This window comes from Lepidochelys kempii, chromosome 8 (assembly GCF_965140285.1).
Source record: "Lepidochelys kempii isolate rLepKem1 chromosome 8, rLepKem1.hap1, whole genome shotgun sequence".
Lineage (NCBI taxonomy): Eukaryota > Metazoa > Chordata > Testudines > Cheloniidae > Lepidochelys > Lepidochelys kempii.
The window spans coordinates 98,915,653-98,939,938 of NC_136387.1; the positions used below are offsets into that span (position 1 = coordinate 98,915,653).

Sequence of the window (24,286 nt, forward strand, 5' to 3'; positions counted from 1 at the left end):
CCATTCTGTGGAAACTAACAGAAAATTTTTAAATAGCCACTCCAATGTACATACCTAAAAGGGAGAAGAAAAAAAAAAGCCAAAAAAATGCTTTTCTACAAGTTATCTGAAAAGCATGTAACGTGTTGATATCAATGGAATTAGATAAACACAATTAATAGCTTTGTGTTGAGTTTGTAACAAACTAGAGGATCAGCTGTTCAAGCAACATGGTTCCCATTTAAAATGAAATAAAAATAAATGCTCCTCATGCCATTGTTTATAGAGTCTGTCTGGTTTTCATAATGTGAAAGTTCAGAAGCCTCATATTTTACCAGATCCCTCCAAAACACATTGATCAGTTGGTTGTAAAATCAACTTAAACTTTCTATATTGTGTTATTGACTTGTGACTGGCAATGCAGAACTGAAAAGAAAGGACAGACTATCACGTGCCAGGATAAGCTCTTACATTATGTTTTCTTTAGTATGTTGGTGATGCCGGCAAAGACAATACGGTACAACTGCTGCTGCATCCGGATGGCAGGAGCACATTTTAGCAGCCAAATCATTTCAACAGCTTCTGTTTTACTGGTAATGTCTGTGTTTATGTTTGTAGGAGGAGGAGGAGACCTGGTTTAACAACTCGGTTTAGTAACATGGAGCTAGTGATGTACTATTATTAACGCTATACATATACACATACAGCAAGGACAACTAAGTGTCTGCAATGGAGTAGGATAACATAACCAAAAGCTACGCCAAAAAATATTAGACCTTTCTCCCAATGATTTTACAATATGAATGTTAACAGAACACGAAAGACAACAGCAACACACAAGCAGATTTTGCACTCAGGCTTTCAAATTCCTCGGTCTTATGTGCCATATTTAAATTATTTTGGATATTTGGAAAATGCAATGATTTGTTGTATTTTTTTTAAAACCACAGACATTTACTGGGCATGTAGAGATAACAAGGGTTAAAAAAAAATTCTCAGGAGGCAGGCATTTTCTTGAATCTTACCCACTGTTATATACTTTAATGAATTTGGAAAATGCTAGGTCCAAATCCTACCTGCACATGGGGTCCAATGTGCAGAGGAATCATCCTGATTCTGCTCAAGAGGGGTAAGAGGAAGAAAGGTTGTGAAAAGCCCACACAGGGAGAGAGAGAGAGAGATAACAGACTGTGAAAACTGTACCCCACAAAAGCTTATGCCCAAATAAATTTGTTAGCCTCTGAGGTGCCACAAGGACCTCTTGTTATTTTTGCTGATACAGACTAACACGGCTACCACTCTAAAACCTGTACTCCATAGGGGCTCTCACTGTAATAATGCAGAAGTAGCTACCCAGCTCCTTCTCACACACCTGCATGGAGAAAGCAGAGGTCACAAAGCATCCTGCACACGAGGACCTATGCCCTAGTCTGGTGGAGGGATTCCATCTCTGCTACATAAAAACCTTGTTACTTTGTCGCAGAGAGAAAGCGCATTTGGCCTACTGAATTTGGGGAGGAAAAAAAAAACAACCCAAGAAATGTTGTGTTGCATAATCCATATATAATAAGAGTTCCTCGGTCTTCTAAAAATCAGATCAAGGTGCTCAATTTTTAAGGCTTACACAGATATTGCAGCACACCTTTAAAAACCCACAGAAATGCTTTATTTCACAGCTACTATGACCACATACAGTGTTACAGACAGGAAATTGCTATTTTAAATTACATACATCAAGGGAGCGCTTCCATTCACTAGGACTAGAAGTACAAGCACAAAACACACCCATTCTTCCTGAATGGCTAAATTCATCTCAACAAATATATCTCAACCCCAGTTAGCCTGCATTAACCAAAAGTTAAACTGAGCAAAGAACCAGAAGCATAAATAGCATAAGAAATACTTTTGATGTCACCTCTCCCCACTGTTTTGTGTCTACCTAAGGCAGCGGTTCAACTGTGGGTCAGGACCCCAAAGTGAGTCAGGACCCAATTTTAATGGAGTCAGCAGGGACAGCGTTAGACTTGCTAGGACTCAGGGCTGAAGCAGAAGCCCAAGCTCTCCCACTGCCCACCCGGGACGGTGGGCCTCGGCCCGCTCTCCCACACCCAGGGTGGTGGGGCTCAGGCTTTGGCCCACACAGGTAGTAACTTTGTTGTCAGAAGAGGGTTGTCAGAAGAGGGTACAATGAAGTTTGAGAACCCCTGACCTAAGGTATTTATATGTACCCCATTGCAGCTGTAGGTGGGCCCCTCCCAATCTTTAATATGTTTGCCCTCAATACCTCTGGTAAGTGGGGAATGCACTGTGGGGCAGGGACAGTCTTTGCGTTGTGTGTTTGTACAGCGCCTAGCACCATAGGGTCCTGTTCCAGGGCTGGGGCTCGTAAATGCTATCGCAATACAAATAAATACAACAACAACAACAAATATCTAGCTCTTATACAGCACCTTTCATTGGTAGAGCTCAATAAAATAATTAGTATTTCACACATGGGGAACTGTCTGATGCAGAGAGAGAATAAGGTCCAGATTTTCAAAGGTATTAAGGTGTTCCTCTGCTCAGCACTGTGAGGCCTAAGTGACTTGGATGGCTAAGTTCCATTCTCAAAAGAGACAAGCTTTTAGATCCAGATCCTAAAAGGTATTTAGGCACCTAAGTCTAATTAAAGTCAATGGGATTTAGGCTCCTAGGTGCCTAAGTCACTTTTGAAAATGGGACTTAGCTGTCTAAGTCACTTAAGCATTGCAACATATAACATAGCTATCTATCTTGATATCTATGGATACGTTTAAGAATCTGGCCCCGAATGACTTGCCCAGAGTCACACAGGGCATAAGAACAGCCATACCAGGTCAGACCAAAGGTCCATCTGACCCAGAATCCTGTCTTCTGACAGTGGCTAAAGCCAGGTGCTTCAGAGGAAATGAACAGAACAGGTCATCATCAAGTGGTCCATCCCATTGCCCATTCCCAGCTTCTTGCAAACAGAGGCTAGGGACACTTCAGACCATGGTTTTGCATCCATGTGCATCCTGGCTAATAGCCATTGACGGACCTATCCTCCATGAACTTACCTCATTCTTTTTTGAACCCTCTTATTGTCTTGGCCTTCACAACATCCTCTGGCAAAGAGTTCCACAGATTGACTGTGCATGGTGTGAAAAAACACTTTCTTTTGTTTGTTTTAAACCTGTTGCCTAGTAATTTCATTTGGTGACTCCTAGGTCTTGTGTTATGAGAAGGAGTAAATAACACTTCCTTATTTACTTTCTCCACACCAGTCATGATTTCATAGATCTCTATCATATCCCCCATTAGTCATCTCTTTTCCAAGCTGAAAAGTCCCAGTCTTATTAATCTCTCCTCACACGGAAGCTGTTCCAGACCCCTAATCATTTTTGTTGCCTTCTTCTGTATCTTTTCCAATTCCAATAGATCTTTTTAGAGTTATGGCAACCAGCTCTGCATGCAGTATTCAAGATGTGGGCGTACCATTAATTTATATAGAGGCAATGTGATATTTTCTGCCTTATTATCTATCCCTTTCCTAATGATTCCAGACCTGAAGAAGAGCTCTGTGTGGCTCAAAAGCTTATCTCTCTCACCAACAGAAGTTGGACCAACAAAAAAATATTACCTCATTTCTCAGAGACATTTGCATAGATACCTTTTTAAGGAAGAGAATATAGATAAAAGGAACCTAAAAGGAACTTTGGGGAGGGCAGAGAGTGACATAAGACAGCTGACACAAGAGGAGAACAACACTGACCTGGAAACAAAGCTTCTCATGTCCCCCCATTCCTTTCTCTGGAGTTCCTTAGTTACATCATTAAGGTTACTTTGCACTGGCCATCTGCCATCCTCCACACAAAAAGATATCTACATGGATGTTTCCTTTACAGTGGAAGGAGGCAATTCACAAGAGCAAAATTACTCCTTTGCATGTTTGCATAATCTGGTTCAAAGAACAAAATTCCTCAAAAGAAATGATTGATAATGCATGTATAAAAGCTAATCATAAACTTCTATTCCTAAGCTACTGATGGTGTTTTTTATCACATGTATGCTAATTCCTACATTAGCGGTATTATATTGTATAAAATTTCTCATAGAAAGAAAAATCTAAGTTGACCTATTCAACATTCTAAACACTTAATTTCAGGGAGTCCAAAAAAGGAAAAATACTGCTTTACTATGAAATGAACCATTAAAACTCAACCCACCACAATCTTGATGCAGTTGTTTCAATTACCAAATTTTTGTTGCTGCATTCTGCCATATGATTTAGCAGTCTATACTTTATATCAATGATGTTGAAGGGAAAAAAAATTCTACCTCAGTCAACAGAATGCAGGCCAATAGAGTCAAAAGGAAAAATCGACAGAAAAATAATTTTGTGAAAACCTATGCTTGGTCATATGAGATTTCTAGCAGACACTGTAAACTTTTAGTATACTAAACATTCACAGCTAAGAACCAAAAAAATGGAACAAATCATGCTAAATATAAATTCTTTTCAAACTACTCTCAGTAGCAATAAATCTCATGACAATAAAAATAGATTCTAGATTCATGTGCACTGCAAATGGATACTGGAGGAGGGGAAGAGGATTTGTTCTAAACCATGGCCAAGAAATATGAGCTTTCATTTAATTTGATCCTATCTTTTTATTGCATGTTCTGAAAAGGAAACCATTTCTTAGGCCCTGATCCGGCAACAGATAGCCTGCAGTTGGGCATCTCAGTGGGGTTCCGCACAGGCAGTCCATTCACACATGACACATACAGCACCAGCTTAAATTGAGAGTCTTGTTTTCTGTACTTTGGAATCCACCAATTCATTAGACATCACAATTAGGTGGGGCTAGCATGTTATATTTCTAGATCTTCGTACTACTACTATTCCTGCTTGTTGTTCTCTCTCCCCGCCCCACCTTCACCTTCCAGTTTCTAGTGCAGCCATTCCTCAAAGCAAAACAAAAGAAGACAACGTCCTCTGAGCCAAGCTGGGCCTCTTCAGATTGGCATCCCGCATGCTGGATGCTCTTTTGAAACCCACATGTGAAGAAATCAGACTTTCTTTGGTCTTCAACGTGTGAGTAGCATTAAGCCAAAAATGTATGCCCCACCCTTTTTTTTTTTTAAAATAAAGGGAATTTCATCACATTCACAAAGAGTGCTAGGTTGTCTGCACTGGACACTAGAACCCTTTAGTTATTCACAAGACCAGGTATAGTATGGATACTAGTAATGCCCGGTTCCCTACACCACATCTTCCCTGTATCTCCCCCCATCTAGAGGTGAGACACTAACTGAAATCCATGGCTGTTCTCCCGAAATCGTCAATGTGAAAGCCAACTGGTGTCCATTACTTCGGCACTATTCTTGCAATGCAGTATCTCCCCTTCAGTAACTGGACCAAGACTACTAACCCGTTTTACATCAGCCACCGAACAGTCATCAGATGGTAACCACATTCAGGCACATGTCACCTGGGGGATTTAAAGAGACCCCCTACAGATGAAATGCTGTACATCACACATTGCTCGATTTCTTAAATCCAATCACTGCCCCCTGCCTCTGTACTTAATCCTGTGATATTTAGTGAAGGATTTGTTGCCAAACTTAAGTTCAACTTGCTTCCCTATTAGGCCAGCTGAGATGATGCCAATTATACCAGCTTCCATTGGTCCCTGTTACATTTTCAAACAAACACTTTCGTGCTTTCTCCCAGGCTACCCCTTATGCTTTGGAGGAACTCCCCATAAACATCTACAAAGCTACCTCACTAGCCTCCTTCAAATTCTCCTATGCCAGGATACCTACAAAAAACTTGATAACGGTTAAGCTTCTGGTATTCCGACAAAACTGTGTCATGCTGACCAATGTTGTCTCACTGTACTACCCTGTCAGTGTCCATTTGTTGTCTTTTGCCTTATCTTTAGATTGTAAGCTCTTTGGGGTAGGGACCCATCTTTTTGTTGGGTTTGTACAGCACCCAGCACAATGGGGTTCAGGTCCATGGTTAAGGCCCTTTGGTATTATAGTAATATAATTAGACAATCTGAACAAGAGCAATGGATCTTTCCACACACTGGAGCAAATCATTAATATAGTCCACAGCATTATCTTTCAAACTCAGGTCTGGTCTCCAAGTGGAAGCAGCAAACTCACCCGGGAAATGCAGAGGCAAGTTTAGGAAAAATAAAAAAAAAAAAAAAAAAAAAAGTATTCCTCTCCTCCATACCATTTTTGATTAATAGTTATCACTTACAAATCAGCAAAGGCAGAACATTTTTTGCATTGTCTACAGACTGTTCTGCTTTTTACCACATCCTAACGAAAGCCAGCAAGCAAACAAGAAAAATCATGAAATAGCCCTCTCAACATGTTTAAAAGTAGCTTGCAAAATGCCATATTTTTTTCTCTTAACAAAAATTAAGAGCAGCTAGGGCACTAGCTCCCTTTAAAACACCAGCAATACAAGAGACCAAATTATATTTAGCATTCCATCCTTCTGGATATCCAGTGCTTGAGAAACCCAACATATTTCTAGAGGATTTTAAACACATTCCTGTTTTTTCTAATTATTATTCTTTTTAAAAGATCAGCTTACTTTAGGGGGATGTGGAAAGAAGAGGGAGGCACAGGGAAAAATTAGGAATGGCAAAGAATGATCTTATCTCATTCGAAAACACTGTATTTTGGGGGAGACGACACAGGATTCACAGAAGGTTACATGGATACTACAGGTTTCAGAGTAGCAGCCGTGTTAGTCTGTATTCGCAAAAAGAAAAGGAGTCCTAGTGGCACCTTAGAGACTAACCAATTTGTTTGAGCATGAGCTTTTGTGAGCTAGATGTATCCGATGAAGTGAGCTGTAGCTCACGAAAGCTCATGCTCAAACAAATTGGTTAGTCTCTAAGGTGCCACAAGTACTCCTTTTCTTTTTATGGACACTACAGAGATGGACACATTCAAAATGCACAGACACAGATGTGCTGACAAGTTCTTCATCATTTCAGTTGCCATGAGAGTTCCCCAAAAGCGAAACTGACTGCAATCACATAAAAAGGAGAGGGAAGCCATGGAGAGGAGATTCAGACCAAGGGAAGAGAAGAACTAAGCATAAGTCTTAATTTAGGCAACCACAAAGAAGAAGCAAATATGAAGAGTAGAGGCCCTTCAATGTAAGTTTTATGAATGGAACTTCTTCAAGTTTCAACTAGTCAATAGTGGGGCTTTTAACAAGCTCTGGCCTAGGCCTCATTCCAGATTTTTCACAAGGAAATCCTGGATACCAAAATTTTTCAGTCTACAGTCTCATACACCCCCCCCCCCCCAAAAAAAAAGAGAGGCTGGGGGGGTGGGGGGGAGGAACCATCTACCCTGAGGAAGATGGCAGTGAGTTCTGCAAGGTTCTTGTCCTAAAGGTCAGTTAAGTAGCATTCAGTGCTCCAAACTGTCAAAGACAAACCAGGAAAAATATCTAGCACCAGAAAAAAGCCTTGCAAGTTTACCTTCAAGTAGGATCAGCAGAAAAAACTACATTTATTTAAGCCAGCTGGGCAGAATGAGAATGCCTTTCATCCTGTTTTGCTTCAGCTCTAAGAGGAGCTTTGAGAAAGGAAGTAGGGTTCTACAAAAAGTCAAACAAATACGCACATCGCTGTTGAGTCTCATGAGCAACAGGTCCAGAAAAGTCAGCCTTTACTGTGGTATCAGCTGATGGAAGAACATCTCAGTAGGCATTTCACAGGGTGCAGGATCTTATATTAAGCCATCCCTCACCAAACTTTCACATAAGTATTTACTTATGGTTTATTGGTCAGATGGCCTCCATGAGTGGTTATACCTACAGAAAGAGGAAGAAGCCTACTGACTCTTTCATAATCTTAAGTGTCTCCTTCCTACAAAGACACTGTCCATATTCTTTTTCAGATTAATCTTTGGAGGTGAGAAAACCTCCTGTTTAGTCCACTTGTCCTCTGTATTCTTGCTGCTAAAATGTGCCCATTTTCACAGTAACTTGTTACGCCATCTGTCTTTACATCCCTTTCACAGAAGGGCAGAGGAAGCTGCTGTAATCCAAAGAATCTGTACTGAAAGAAGAGTATGGAAACACAATGCTAACAAGATCAGAAAATTAAGATAAGCCCCTCACTGCCATAAGCCAATATAATCGGACTGTGAAGGTCACTACTTGTCTTGTACCAGATGTAGCTTTCTAACACAGTGTCTAATTACCCTACAGGCTATTTAAAATAGACGTGAACTGCTTCAGAGTAAACAGAAGTTTGTTTAGGGAACCTGCTGCTTGCCCAAGAATGGAGAGACAGCCCGTTTGTACTACAGTCCAGCTGTCACATCTGCTAAAATTTAGCAAGCATTTTCAGGGTTATTCTCAAACCAAAAGGGGGAGAGAGATAAACTGTGAATAGTTTGGGTCCCTGACAAAGAAACAAATGTATTTTTGATGGGCACAGAATGGTACCTCCTGAAAGAACAGGCCACAGGAAATAGTCCAGTACTACTGATGCAATAACTATGCTCCATTTTGAAAGTGACTTGTAAGTGTTCACATATCTCAGATGTTACAGAAGGCAGGTTGGGCCCAAGCAGAGTAAATCCCAACCAACCTTCTCTGAAATAGAGAACCCTTATAGTTTATAGAGACACAGTGCCAGAGCCACCAAGCTAAAGTATTTTAGACCCTCTTAATATGCAGGCTCTTACAAGATGCAGTGTGCTCTAAACCAGGGGAACAGCAAGCTTTTGCTAGCTAAGCTGCAAGGACCCTTCCGGTGTCCAAGAAATGCTGAACCCTCTCTCCTGCAGATTGCAGTACAGCTACAACTCAAGAGCACTGCTTATTGCTGGTTAAAATGTAGATGCTAGTAACAAAAGTCGTAAACTAGAAAGGGAGGGTCTTACAGGTCAGGGATACCTGGGATTTTCAGGTAAAACAAATATGCTGCTCCCCACTCTCCCCTCCCACAAAAGCCACTAATTGTCTGGGAACATCAAAACTAAACTTAAGGGGAAGCTCACAGTTTAAGACCACATCTAGCTGGGAGCTTCAGTAAGGCACCAGTGTTTAAAACACAAACACGCTGACATAAAATACTGCTCAGAAGGGATGGTATCCCTCAGAAAATTCTCCCGTAGAGGCGCTGAAGCCCTGCAATTAGAATGGCAAAGGTTGCATTCTCCCATAAGAAATCTCACAGAAAGTGAATTTCTAGCACTATCTAAACTCTAGTAATGCCAGAGGGAATCTGATAAAAGCTCATCTGTGCAGGAGAAAGAGCTGGGTAGGGAGACTGGTCCAAAACTGTGAAACGAACTATCATAGGAACTAAGGACCATCACAAACCTCAAGACCTCTCTTTCCAAGTGCAAGGCGCATTCCTTCTCTAATATCATACACAAACTGCTGTGTGTTTAAAAACAAAACCCTACCAAACAAGAGACACTAAACAGGTCGCAACTGTCCCCCCATGGTACATATTTTAGTGCAATTGTTTAATGCACTGCTGAAAAGTGCTCAGATAGTATGACAATGAGGGAGGTACAAGAAGCTGTACAAAAACAGATGAAAAAAGAAAGATCAGAAAGTAAAAAGACTAGTTCAAAAACTCAGAAGATATCCTATAATCCCACGTGAAACAAATGTTTAAGACTCACCAGGTCAAAACCACCTCATGAGTTTTAGAGTCTCATGGAGCCTCACGCAGGGAATAACTAGGCCTTGAATATGGTGGCCCTAGATCAGGGGTGGGCAAACCTTTTGGTCTGAGGGCCACATCGGGGAATAGAAATTCTATGGTGGGCCAAGAATGCTCACAAAATTGGGGTTGGGGTGCGGGAGGGGGTGAGGGCTCTGGGGTGGGGCTGGGGATGAGAAGTTTGGGGTGTAGGAGGGTGTTCTGGGCTTTGACCGAGGGGTTCGGAAGGGGATCAGAGCTGGGCAGGGGTGCAGGTTCTGGCTGGGCGTGCGGGCTATGTGGTGGGGATGGGGATGAAAGGCTTGGGGTGCAGGAGGGTACTCTGTGCTGGGATCGAGGAGTTTGGAGAGCGGAAGGGGGACCTAGGCTGGGGCAGAGGATTGAGGCATGGGGAGAGTCTCAGGGGTGCAGGCTCCGAGCGACATTTACCTCAAGCGGCTCCCAGAAGCAGTGGCATGTCCCTTCTTTGCTCCTAGGCATGGAGCGGCCCCCGACACTCAGAGCGGGGCCATGCCGTGGCTTCCGGGAGCCATGTGGTGAGGCCCCTGCCCTGGCTGGAGTCGGGCCGAGCCATGTGGCGCAGTCCCAGAGCCCTGGCTGGACCACCGGAGCAGGGCCAAGCCGCATGGTGTAGCCCCCGACCCGGTGCCCCAGCGGGAGCTTGCGGGCCAACTTAAAACAGCCCGCAGGCCGTAGTTTGCCCACCCCACCCTAGACGAAGAGCTAAAAGAAAAAGATCATCCATTCAAAGCTGCACTAGGCTATAAAACCTGGCTTTCGTAAACTACAGCAGGGAGATTACAACAACAATTGCTTTGTTCGCCTTCGTATTTTTGACACAATGTTTTAATGTATGATAATAGCTTTTAGTGGCTTGAATTGCAAAGATGTTAGGCCCTGGCAGCGCCCAGTGAATTCAAATGGAAGTTGAATATGCTCCGTGCCTTTGAAACTCAGGCTATAGCTTTATACTGCACAATGCTTTTCATCCTGAAGTATCACAGAACATCTATGAAATGAAGCAAACCAACATACAAAATGGGCCTGATGTTCAAAAGCACTCAGGGCTTGTCTACATTACCCACTGGATCGACGGGCAGCGATTGATCCAGCGGGGGGTCGATTTATCCCGTCTAGCCTAGACATGATAAATCGACTGGACGTGCACAAGTCCATGGGGCCGGACGAGTTGCATCCGAGAGTGCTGAAGGAATTGGCGGCTGTGATTGCAGAGCCATTGGCCATTATCTTTGAAAACTCGTGGCGAACGGGGGAAGTCCCGGATGACTGGAAAAAGGCTAATGTAGTGCCAATCTTTAAAAAAGGGAAGGAGGAGGATCCTGGGAACTACAGGCCAGTCAGCCTCACCTCAGTCCCTGGAAAAATCATGGAGCAGGTCCTCAAAGAATCAATCCTGAAGCACTTGCATGAGAGGAAAGTGATCAGGAACAGTCAGCATGGATTCACCAAGGGAAGGTAATGCCTGACTAATCTAATTGCCTTTTATGATGAGATTACTGGTTCTGTGGATGAAGGGAAAGCAGTGGATGTATTGTTTCTTGACTTTAGCAAAGCTTTTGACACGGTCTCCCCCAGTATTCTTGTCAGCAAGTTAAGGAAGTATGGGCTGGATGAATGCACTATAAGGTGGGTAGAAAGCTGGCTAGATTGTCGGGCTCAACGGGTAGTGATCAATGGCTCCATGTCTAGTTGGCAGCCGGTATCAAGTGGAGTGCCCCAAGGGTCGGTTTTGTTCAATATCTTCATAAATGATCTGGAGGATGGTGTGGATTGCACTCTCAGCAAATTTGCGGATGATACTAAACTGGGAGGAGTGGTAGATACGCTGGAGGGGAGGGATAGGATACAGAAGGACCTAGACAAATTGGAGGATTGGGCCAAAAGAAATCTGATGAGGTTCAATAAGGATAAGTGTAGGGTCCTGCACTTAGGATGGAAGAATCCAATGCACCGCTACAGACTAGGGACCGAATGGCTAGGCAGCAGTTCTGCGGAAAAGGACCTAGGGGTGACAGTGGACGAGAAGCTGGATATGAGTCAGCAGTGTGCCCTTGTTGCCAAGAAGGCCAATGGCATTTTGGGATGTATAAGTAGGGGCATAGCGAGCAGATCGAGGGACGTGATCGTTCCCCTCTATTCGACATTGGTGAGGCCTCATCTGGAGTACTGTGTCCAGTTTTGGGCCCCACACTACAAGAAGGATGTGGAAAAATTGGAAAGAGTCCAGCGGAGGGCAACAAAAATGATTAGGGGTCTAGAACACATGACTTATGAGGAGAGGCTGAGGGAGCTGGGATTGTTTAGCCTGCAGAAGAGAAGAATGAGGGGGGATTTGATAGCTGCTTTCAACTACCTGAAAGGGGGTTCCAAAGAGGATGGCTCTAGACTGTTCTCAATGGTAGCAGATGACAGAACGAGGAGTAATGGTCTCAAGTTGCAGTGGGGGAGGTTTAGATTGGATATTAGGAAAAACTTTTTCACTAAGAGGGTGGTGAAACACTGGAATGCGTTACCTAGGGAGGTGGTAGAATCTCCTTCCTTAGAGGTTTTTAAGGTCAGGCTTGACAAAGCCCTGGCTGGGATGATTTAACTGGGAATTGGTCCTGCTTCGAGCAGGGGGTTGGACTAGATGACCTTCAGGGGTCCCTTCCAACCCTGATATTCTATGATTCTATGACTGCCAAGTGCTCTCCCGTCGACTCTGGTACTCCACCGGAACGAGCGGCGTAGGCAGAGTCGACGTGGGAGCGTCAGCCAGCGACTTAACTTCATTGTCTTAATGAAGACACCACGGTAAGGAGAGCTAAGTACATCGACTTCAGCTACGTTATTCACGTAACTGAAGTCGCATAATTTAGATCGATTCACTCCCCCCACTCCCCGGGGTAGACCAGGCTTCACTGCTGACCAGTTTTGGAAATCTCACCCAGTATGTACAGGGAGCACACAACTGAAACAGGGGCACCAGAGCGAGGTGGTGGGATGGTGGAGAGTAGCGAGAAGGGGCGGAGTCTCGGTGGGAAGAGGTTGTACGGGAGTAGGGCTGCAGGGAGAAGGGGTGGCACGAGGGTGGGGTCCTGGGGAGAAGTGATGATGCGGGAAGTAGGGTCACATTTCAGGTGCCGATGGCCCCCCACTTTTAGGAACCTTCTGCAGCTCCTGAATTGAAATACAACAACTTCAAGAATGAAACGCACAGTGACCAAGACATAGCACAATCATTCAAAAGAGGAAATGAAGACTAGGGTGTCCAAATGGAAGTGCAAGGGAAGATTACTTTAGTTGGAATTTAACTAGGACACCAATTACAACATCCCTACTTTTGCAGAAAGCGTCCCATGGTCTTTTAGTGACCTTGAGTATTTGGGATTTCTATTTTACATCATATCTGAAATAAGTATGGCGCTGTAAGAACGGACGTGACTGTGTGTGATTACTGCATCAGTTAAGACTCGGAATATTCTGAATGCAGAGCTCAAAGAAGAGAGGTGTAGGTTGGAAGCGGTTGCAGCCAAGTTGGTTGGAGACTGAACCTATCTATTTCTAGGGTACCTATAGGCTCCCACTATTTTAGTGCCACACAATCTTTGGTGCATTAATCCTTACAAACACGCTTGTGAGGTAGAGAAGTACTATAATCCCCATTTCACAGATGGAGAACCGAGACCAAGAGATTCTATCACTTGCCCAAAATCAGGGAACTGAACCCTCATCTTCCAAGTGTCAGGCCAACACCCAAACCATTGACAAGTTGACGTTTTCAATGGAAAAAAACCACCTTTTTCTGACCAGTTGTAATCTGAGGTCAGTGTGTCTGATTTTGATTTTCACTACTGCCTCCTTACATCTCTCTGGCAGGTAAAGGGACTTTAAAAGTGGGTGTAAAATTTCCCTTTTACCTTGCCACAGCAGTGTAAATGAGCATCTAGCTCAGTATAGTTAAATTAAAAGGCACAACTGACAGACTGAATTTTGGAAGTCTTAACCTTTAAATTCCTTCTCATAACAATGTCCCCCAATCTGGAGATAGAAATACTGTACCAAGATTGGACAGAGCTCTTTTCTGCAACCCTCTAGACACCTGGCACTTTAAAGGAAGACAGGCATCACTAGCATACCTGAAACACATTTTAGAAAGTGAAAGAAATTAACACAAACAAAAACAGGAATGCCCAATTTAAGATTTGTGCTCCCCACAATGCTTTAAAATGTTTTATTTTGCTAATTTTTTTCTCTTTCCCTCTCACTGACATTGTCCCAATGATCTGAGTCAATAATTAAAATCAATGATACACTAAGAAAAACCCTCATATGAGGTGGTTCTATAAGGGCTACAAAAGGACTATACGTATGAGAGAATTTGGAGTCCATTTCTTGAGGAAATATATGGATTTCCTCCCCACCCCCCGCCCTTTGTATTTAGTTCTCTCTCCCCTCTCTTTCTTTTTTTCCTTATTTTTTCCCTACCTCCTTGTAAGAAGTATGGGGTCCTGTGGACTGGTGGATTTGGTGGAAAGAACAGTTTTTTCAAGAACAGAATTGTGCTACAGCTGTCCACAAAAATCCACTGACCTGGAGTAATGCACAATTGGGACAGAAATCCCCATGAGTTATTACTTCTGTCCACTGCAGTGAATCTGACACAGAAGAAAAGCCAAACACAAAGGGACACAAATTCGTAACAGAGGTAGAAATAAAATAAGATTCAGCATGGAAAGATGAAAACCAATACACTGGGGGAAAATACTCATTCTCTCTCACACACGAGGAGATAAAATGGGAAGCAATGATGCTAAAAGACCAATAATGGGGGCAAAGCACATATCAAATTACACAAGTTTGCCACATGCAGTAGCTGCCCTCCTAGTCTCCACCTCAAAGGGGGCTGCATACACAACTGCATCACATCCTAGAGCAAGGAGGTGACAGCTCCCTTTCTCTACAGCTTTGGCCCAGCGAGGCCTAGAATAGTGCACTAATTTTGGGACATGAGGAAAATACTGACAAACTGGAGGCAGATTTCAGAAAACAGCAATGGATCTGACCAGGGGACTTGAGAATGACTTATGGGGCAAGACAAAAGGAGCCAAATATTTAAGTATTAAAATACACTGCAGATGTGCTAAGCGATGACTAAGAGGAGGCATAACAGCCTGCAAATATCTGAAGTGTGTAAAACCAAGCAGGGAGACGAATCATTTAGTGAGATATCTGTTGGTATAACCACAGGAAATGGGATGAAATTAAGAAAGGTGAAAAAAATAACAGGCTAAATTCCAAGAGAAAGACTTTCTGACAGCCATAACTGTTAGGCTATGGAACAGCCTCCCAAGGGAAATGGGGCAAGCTTCGTCAGGGGGGACACTGCCTCCTCTGGATTCCCAAAGCTCAACACGGAAGGCAGAATTCATCGAACACCTTCAGCTTATTAAGGTGAATAATATGACACTGAACCCTCAGTTGTGATCACATCACTGCACCAATCAAGATGGAGGGAAACCTGGAGGCTGCACACAGAACGCAGATTTGATTTTGAGCTTTCATCGGCCATATCTTGCTCAAGTAACTAATAAGAATAGTGTATATAATTTACAGATACATGGACTGCACTGGACATAGGGTAAATTTTTTCAAAGTCTTCTACAACAAGAAGGGACTTAAGAGCATTTGGGAACCCAAATCCCATTTGCTAATGGGACTTAGGGCTTGTCTACATGGTGGGGTAATGCTTACTATGGGGGTGTGATTTCTAAAGAGCACTAACATGTTCCTTATAAATTGGTCTGCACGGACTCTGCAGGTGCACATGGCATATTTCCTACTGCGCTTTTAATGTAGTGCTGTTGAAACAGTATTACATTAAAGCACACTAGGGAATCTTTAGTGTGCATCAGCAGAGTCTACATGGGCCGATCAATGCACAACATATTAATGCTCTTCAGAAATCACTCCCCCACAATGGTAAGCATTACCACCATGTTGATAAGACCTCAGATTCTTAAGTCACTTCAGGCTTTCTTGACAATTTTATCCAGAGTCAAAGTTTACAAAAAAACAATTACTCTAGTGATTAAATGATATGTGCACTGTTATTCAAGAGAAAAGAAAAAGGCATAGGGGTAACTAAACCAGGTGAGTGATACAAGTTCAATCACTGCATTGTCCCTAATGACTGATCAAGGAATTGTACTGGCAGGGCTCAGCAGAAACACTGCCTTGAGAAATATTCTGCCTGATCTACAGAATAGGTATTTTTGCTGGAACGCCAAGAATGCATTCTGTCACGCAAGGAGAACAGGTAAGGAGAAGAATCACCAGAAGAGAGGTAGCCACCTCAGACCATTATATGTTGCAGTGGTGGCAGTGACACTTGCATTCAGAACCACATAAAAGTAGTGGAAAAAGAAGAAAATATTCTTTTACAAAGAAAGGATTGCTACACAGTATAACAAAATATTCTAGTAACCATGTCTCAAATCTGCTTGCTTGCTAATTAAAAAACCTAGTGCTTTTGTCATTGAATTATTGCATTCGGCTACATTAATGCAATGCTCCCTGTACCCAAACATCCTGTGTCAAACAACAACGGAAACGAGAAAAAGAAAAACAATCCAACACTGAGAAATTTCAGAGTAATTCTGAGCAATGACTCAGAATACCTATTCTGTTTCACAAACAGCCCACTAATTAAACTCTCTTATGAGCTCTATTAACCAGTTTTTCCAATGCACAGAGGAAAAATCATTTATTATAGACCGGAATACAAAATTTAATATTAACAACACAATCTGTATCTGCAGTATTTTAATCTGATCAACCCAAACATAAATACAAGCTGTAAACTGACATCTAAGAAGGTTCATCTGTAGTAGCTAGGTTTATGTAGGTTACTTAACACAGCATCTGGCAAGACACTGAAAGGTGATGCTGACTTTATCATACGTACATATTCCAAAATAAGTTTATCTATAAAATCTCACCATCCATAGAAGGGTAGACTACAATGAGCCTTAATTTACAAATACAATGGCCTGTCTAAGCTTTAAAAACAGCAGTACTTTTTCAATCTTCATGAACTGTGAAAGAAAAGGGACTACCATAGTGTTTCAAGTATTTATACTTGTTAGTAGTTAATACTCTTTAACACAGGAGTTCTCAGGACAAATTTTTTGGTGGCCACACTGGTGGCTGCTTTCACATTTTTTCCTAAAACACTTAAATTGCTTTAGGAAAACAAAATGAATACGGACACATACCTATTTAAATCATTGTAATTTATTTATAGCTAGCTGATAAGTCTGTTGTGAAAAGTGATATTAACAAGCATACAAGTATGCTTTTCACAGCAGACTTACTCAGCCCTGTCAAGCATGGGGACAAATTAAGCTCGGGGGGGGGGGGGGGGGGCGGGGGGGGGGAAGGGTCAGGGGGAGGCAGCAGGGGCTAGGGGCAATGGGGGTGGGTGGGGGGCTGGAGCCCAAAGCCCTGTAGCCCGAAGCCCTGTAGCCAGATCCTGCCGCCCTGTTGTCCCACCACCGCAGGGTTGCTGAAGCCCAGAGCCTAAACCCCACCACCCCTGGAAAGGTGGGGAACTCACTGGCTGCCTGGTCCTCCAACATTGTGCCCCAGGTGTCTCCACAGGAGGAGCAGGGCCAAACCACTGCTGGTGGCCCAGGCAACAACCCCAAGGTGGTGCATCCAGGATTTACAGGGAGGGGCAGCTACTTTGCCTGTCCCCTGCCCATAACAGCCCAGGAGGCTGCGGCCACAAGAAAAGCCCCTGGTGGCCGCATGTGGCCACGGTCGCCGCATTTAAGAAACGCTGCTTTAACATACTGTGTAATGGAAGAAAACGGAAACATGCTAAAGCAGGGAAATGTTGCCAGCTCATTGTCCACATGTACTAAACTAACTAGGTCTATCACTGATATGTATGGATAATTTCAGTGGAAAGTCAACCACTTCTCATTAATTCTACCTCTGTCTAACATGCAGGATTCAAAGTGATACTTTCAGCAAGTTTATTAAAAACGTCTTCAAAGAAGAAATTCTACCTAACAGCAGCAGCAACAACAAAATTCCCATCCCATTCTCCTTAGACCCGGAATGACAGATTTGTTACCTTCAACTGTGCTCTTTTGCAACACGTTTTCCTGCTGGTTACTATCACATTTGTACCGCATTTGGGTATTCAACTGAAGACATACCCAATGGCCAGCACTGCAGACCCCAAGATAAAAGCAGCTGGCTGAAAAAGATGTTCCCTTTCACAACATTAACTTAAAAGAAGTTATCCAGTTTAATTTGTGTTTTATTTTCCTACTTTTGGCCCCAATTCAGCAAGGTATTTATACAGGGTTATGATTCCAATCTACCACGAAGCAAAAAGGCAAACAATCTGTGAGTCAAGCCCTATATATAAAGTTCCAGTCTGACCAATTCTTATTAGAAAGACAGGATTCAGGGATAGAAAGAAGTTTAAAAAGGTAGAGATATGGGAAAGAGAGACACATGGATAAATGGAAGTGAGGAGGCAGGTGCATGTAGGATTGGAGAAAAAAGGACTATGAATAAAAGAATTACCAGGGAATAATTTTTCCTTGGCATATGTCCCTCTTCTTCCATTGTGCCAATAGGGAGAGTCAGGATAGCCGAAAGATGCAACAAATAGTACCCTGAGGAGGAGGGCTTGCCTTGCTTACAACCCCAGGATATGGTCAGCTCCAGCTGATGGCACTTTATACATATGTGGAGACCACACAGACACTTTCTATGCCTGGGAAGTAGGTGCATCAGCCCTCTCTACCTAGGAAACTGTGACCCCTCCGGTAGAGTGACAAATGACCAGCTGGGGTGCTGGCGCTCGGCTTGCTTGTAGCAGAGTATGACGCAGCTCTTCAACCATCCGTTTTTGCGGCAGCCTCGAAACAGACAAACTAGCAAACTTTTCCAAACTCTTGTGACCACACACTGAATTCCTGTAATAATGAGAGAGCTCAATTCTCTCCCCCATCTGGTGGCTGTTTCATGGCTGAGGAGACAGTAGCTTGAAAGGGACTTCCAGGGGGTCAAATGGGAGACCCAGGAGCATTAACAAAAAATAGTAATCAGTGACTGATCCCATTAAAGGGGAAGTCTGTTCAGTATTTGTTCAGACCAGGATGCACTTGTCAAGGAGCAGGGATACCCATGTCTGACTAAGAAGATGGTCTGAAACGTATGATAATGCGCTCTCTCTCTCTGATCCTGTGACGATAAATTCTCCTGGGCTGAAATGGATCGCAAGAGACTGGCATCTGTGGCTAGAGAAACTGGGAAATGGGGGGGAAGTAAAGAGAGAGACACTGTGATGGGGCTAAGTGGGAGCACTAGGTAATGGGGGGATAGGGTGTTGGTGAGGGAGAAAGATCTACAGAGGTAACACATACGGTAGTATCTGGGCAAAAGGGAGGCACATCGGGGCTTACGGTGGAGAGAGGTTTAACGAATCAGATCCACAATGGCTGCGAAGTAGCCTAAAAGATGAAGAATCGTCTCTGTCTGGCGCGAAGGAGAGAGCCAGGACTTGAGACCGAATCCAATAGAGACTGAAGCCTGTTCTGAGAGGAGGGCTGTGGCCATTCTGGAATCCAGGCTTATTTAAAGGTGCAGAAGGGTCTGAGAGAGAAGCGGATGGGACTTGGCCTGAATGATTATGAAACCATGGGATGCCAAGTATCGCAGTACTCTGTCCCGTGATCATTCCACCCGAGGAGCACAGAGCACCTGAATCAGGATGTCACTGAGATAGAGCTGCAGATGTTTCCATCAGAGCCACCAAGATCTTCAGGTGGTGATCACAGAGGGTGAAGCAGAGAAAGTGCCAGTGGACTGGGTGGTTGGACTCATCAAAGGCAGGCATGACAAAAATCTAATTGAGGGCACCCTTCTAAAGAGTGAAGAAAATGGACCCAGGTGGTTAGAGATGTGCAGGTTTAGGAGATGGGGGTAAGAGATGGGGCAGAAGTTCCTCCTCTTCACAGGCTTGTGCACAAGGAAGTAACAGGATTAAAATTTAACCCTTCTTTATCGAGAGAGAGAGAAAGCAAATGCTCCCCTTGTCCAGAAAGTCCAGAGTTTCACAGCACAGGCCTTAAACTTCTGACGTTTCCCAGCACCAAAGGGTTGGAAGAAAGCATTTGGACCTGGGAAGATGTCAATGCAGTGACAGTGGAACCCTGTTGAAATGATGAAGCCGGCCTCTCTCTGTAGCAGAAGATGGAAATTGGGCTGGCTTGATCTGGTCAGGCTCAAACAGAGTAATGCTGTCATCCTTGAAGAGGAGAAAATTTGAGGGATGGGGGCATCAGGGGGCCCATTCTGAAGAGACAGGCTATTTGTAGGCACTGGGACTTCCAAGAAATCTGCGGGGCACAGAGAGGAGACCTGGGGATATCTACTACCATAGGCAACAGATCCCAGCTCCCTGATGGTTTCCTCAAGCTGGTAACTCCCAGAGGCCCAGACGGAAGGAAGTCTGGTAGGGCTCCCTATGGGTGCAGAGAAAGTGTGTCAGCTCTTCAGGGAGATGTGTGGAGGAGAGGCGGCTGTGGTGTTGGCAGGAAGGAAAGCTGATGGGAAGTGGGAGCATTTCAGTGTCAGCCACGCTGTTTTTGTGCTGCTGGTTGTGCAAGCTGCTTGGGATAAGCACCAGGGACAGAAGCAGGGGTGCAGTTCAGCTGAGTCAGTTGCTGGGATGGATGGAGGATAGGAGGTCTCTAGCATGGCAGACAGTGCCCCACTGCAGCAAGCGGAGGATGAATGCTGGGCAATGTAGCCTTGGAGCCTCAAAAGGTGGCAGATTTCTTGGTATGCTGTCTATTGCTGCCCCTCCCCCTTGAACCCAAGTCTCATTTGGAAGCACGGGACTCAAGAGAGAGACTGCAGCTCCACTGCTTTTCTGGGAATCTTTTCTGTCCCTTTCCCCCTCTCTGTCCTTATCTTTCTATCCTCAGCTTTGGGCTTAGAAGGGAAGAAAAGAAGAAGGGTTAGGGAGAGGAAAAAATTAGGCATGGAAGGCCATGCAAAGGAAAAAAATATGGGAAAGAAGACGGTAGACTGGGGTCATGACAGATTCTTTGCCTTCTTGTTTCCTGATAGGTGGAGCCATATAATTCTGCATGTCCTATTTGTAGGACGGAAAAGAGGGCCATAAGACACAGATTTATTTCATTCGGTAGATACAATGGAAAACCCCTTAAAAGTAACATTAGACCTGGGAAGCAAGTTTTCAGAGGCACAGGTCTGTACTTAGTTGTTGACCTACACTATTATTGCCAATCCTTCCTAATTAGAGATGATGATCGGCAGGTGGGGTTGTTTACGCAAAACAAACAGTTATTACATAAAGAATAAGGTACACAAGCATTATAGGTATTTAAAAGACTTCAAAACAATCTCAGTTTGAACCTGCCAAAGTTAATTACGAAGGTCTTTCACAGCACAAGTGTCAGGCTTTCCTATTTCCCCTCTCCCTTGCCCCAACATCTCTTTTCAAATTTAAAGCCATGGATCTTTTCCTATAGTCAACAAATCAAAATTCTTTTGTTCGCCTGTGTAGAATATGCATAAGACTACTGCAGTGAGGCGATAAAGAAAATGACGGATGCAAATGTGACCGTTTTTCCTCTGCATTCAGAAGAGACATCAAGCCATACCAAAAACATTTTAGAAATTCAGCACTATGATGCTGATTGCTATTTTTTCCCCTCAAAGCTAATGAATACACTTCAGATACTTAACGCAAATGTTTATTTAGATAATCAATATTTGGAGATTTTCTTGGATATGCAGCAGTGAGACTAGGTTTATCTATGCTCAAGGACAGAATGCACTTGGGGAAATACAGATATAAAAAGGAAATAAATAGGGCACCAAATTAAGAACAACATATCTGAAAGAAGGTTGCTAGTATCATTCAGTATCACACATTCAGAGGTTTAAAAAATAATGCTGTTTTTAGATAAAATGGATAATCCAAATTGTATCTCCACTATTAATATGTTAAATATGTTTTGTAACATTTTAATATTTTGACATACTACTACAGCATTTCTGACTCAGGAATTACTCCCAGAACCAAGATGTTTTAGAACAAAAATTAGAGCATGTTCTGTACTCCATTTGATCCACTGTAATAATTTTCCTTGTTCAGTCCTAACAGATAATATTTTATACTTCAAACCTAGCCTTTTGTCCTTCTGGGCACATCTGAGTTTTAGCTGAAGTTTGCATGCATTCTTTTTAATCATTGTTTCATTCACTGCATTTCAACTGCTGACACACAAACATAAAACTAACATTTAGAGAAATAGCCATAGCGACAGGACTAATCTACCAGTCACCTCACCAAAATTGAGCTAATTCACTTAATTCAGGATTTGTTTCCAGATAAACGGACTCTGGCAGAGTAGTCACTCTGCTCTCCACAATAATGAAGTTCTTCTTTTTCAACAAATATTAATCAACCCAGAGTCCTGTGTTTTCAACAAAGCCACATATAGAAAAATTAAATGTTACATTTTTCAACAGAAGTGCAATCTGGCCTATTTGGGAGGAACTCTCTCTGACCTTTAAAAAACAAAAACAAAGAACCCAACCAAACCATCATTCGAGGATTGTTAGCTAATTATGTAATCACTTCCCATTGTGGTGGCACAAAGTTTCTTCTCTTTTGAATGACCACTGGGTTTTAGCGATATTGTGACCTGTACTAAGGCGCACTGGAACATAGCCATTGCCATACTGAATCAGATTAGTCTGTCCAATCCAGTATCCTGTCTCTAAACAGTGCCCAGAATCAGATGCTTCAGAAAAAGGTGGGGAAAAAACCCAAAAACAAACCCATAATGGATGAAAATGGAATAACCTTAATGGAGTTTCCTTCGTAAATCCTGTCAGTAGCTGACTTATGCCATGAAGCATGAGAGTTTATATCCTTTCTAAACAATTTTTAAAATATTATCTAATATAATCCCTATGTAATATAATCCCATATACCTAATGTACTTAAAATAGGTCATATACTGCTGGAACTGGTAATCTCAAAAGGGAAGACATTTTTTTAAATGTAACCACTGTTTTAGCTATACAAAGTCTTAAAAATAGTTTATATGCAAATTAGGGTTTCAGTTGTTTAGGATCAGATAAATATAACTAATTGTGAAGCACAGTACTGAATTATCCGCATTTAGCTCACTTATCTTTTTTCTTCCAGGATTGAACATTTGAGACAGTCTTTTTTCAAAGTGTTCTAGAGAAAATTGAAATAAAGGGCCCAAGACTACAAGCTCTGTGCTTGCATAACTTTTAGTCAATAAGTTACTCCTGGGAGAATTCTGTACCAAAAAATAAAAAATTCTCCATATTTTATTTGTCAAAATTGATTTCAATTATTTTGGTAATTTATTTCAAAACACCTGTCAGCAAGTATGTCTAACAATACAGGCAACAAAAAAGATTCCCCCAGGAGTAGAATTGAAGAAACTCCTATGATCACCCAGTTCATTTTTCTGTTATACTGTTGTCAGGCACCTCAGTGTGGGTGTGTTACACATGTCAGTTGGGTACATCTTGGGGGAAAAAGTCTGCTTTTCCGGTCTTTTAGTCAATTCTTGTGTTTTCACAGTGCCCCCATAGGGTTAAAATATTTCAAGTTCCCAAATAGAGGCCACTACTGGGGGAAGGGAAAATAAAAGTTGGGGTGGGGGCGTACTAGAGGGGTGTGTTTGCACTGGGAGGAGGTATTTGGGGGGTGCTGGAGGGGGCTGCACTTGGTCCCCACGGCCCAGACACCTGCAACCCCTTCCCTGCAGAGCCCAGCCGCAGGCATCGCTCTGTGAAGCTTTGTTACTGTCACACTGGACAGAGACCACCGGTACCCGCTGATAGTGGGTGGTGGCACAATTTAAAGGTTCATCTGCCCCCGGAACAGTTCATGTCATGCCCTCCTCGCCCCAAGTCTCCCCTCCCAGAAACCAGTGGCCCCTCCCTGCAGCTCACAGCTGTTGCTCCTGCCTCTCCCCACAGGGCGTAGCTCGCCAGCTCCAGTAGCTGCTGCACAGGGAGGAGATCTGGCCACACCATGTAACCGAGCAGGGCTGGCAAACCCGGAAACTGCAGGTGCACTTCGAGCTGGAAGCGCCGATTCTGCAGGGAAAAATTTAACTCTGCGCAGAACCTTAATTCTAAATTCTGTATTGTGCAGTAGTGCAAAATTCCTTCAGGAGTAAAGTATTCCACCTGCAGCTCCTGGAATCAGACCCCAAATAAACAGGAGGAGGAAAGACACCAGATTCAGATATCAATAATTGTACAATCTCTTTCCCCATGAATAAAGAGAAATATCTTTCTCCATGATAAAGCAGCATATTTTTACCATTCTAGATAAATATGTCTAAATAACTTAACTGAGTGCTTTCACCGCAAAAATCAAGGCTTTAGTATAAAAATACTGAATTTTTCATTAATAAAACAAAAAGCTCCCATTACCTGTTTCTAGCAATATTATTCTAAGT

At 43.0% G+C, this 24,286-nt stretch overlaps 1 protein-coding gene across 10 annotated transcripts in view; it reads right to left on the bottom strand.

Moving 5' to 3' along the window:
* The window catches only part of ELAVL4 (ELAV like RNA binding protein 4), a 107,337-nt gene that overhangs the window by 22,674 nt on the left and 60,377 nt on the right, over positions 1-24,286 (bottom strand). The gene's annotated exons all lie outside the window — the stretch shown is intronic.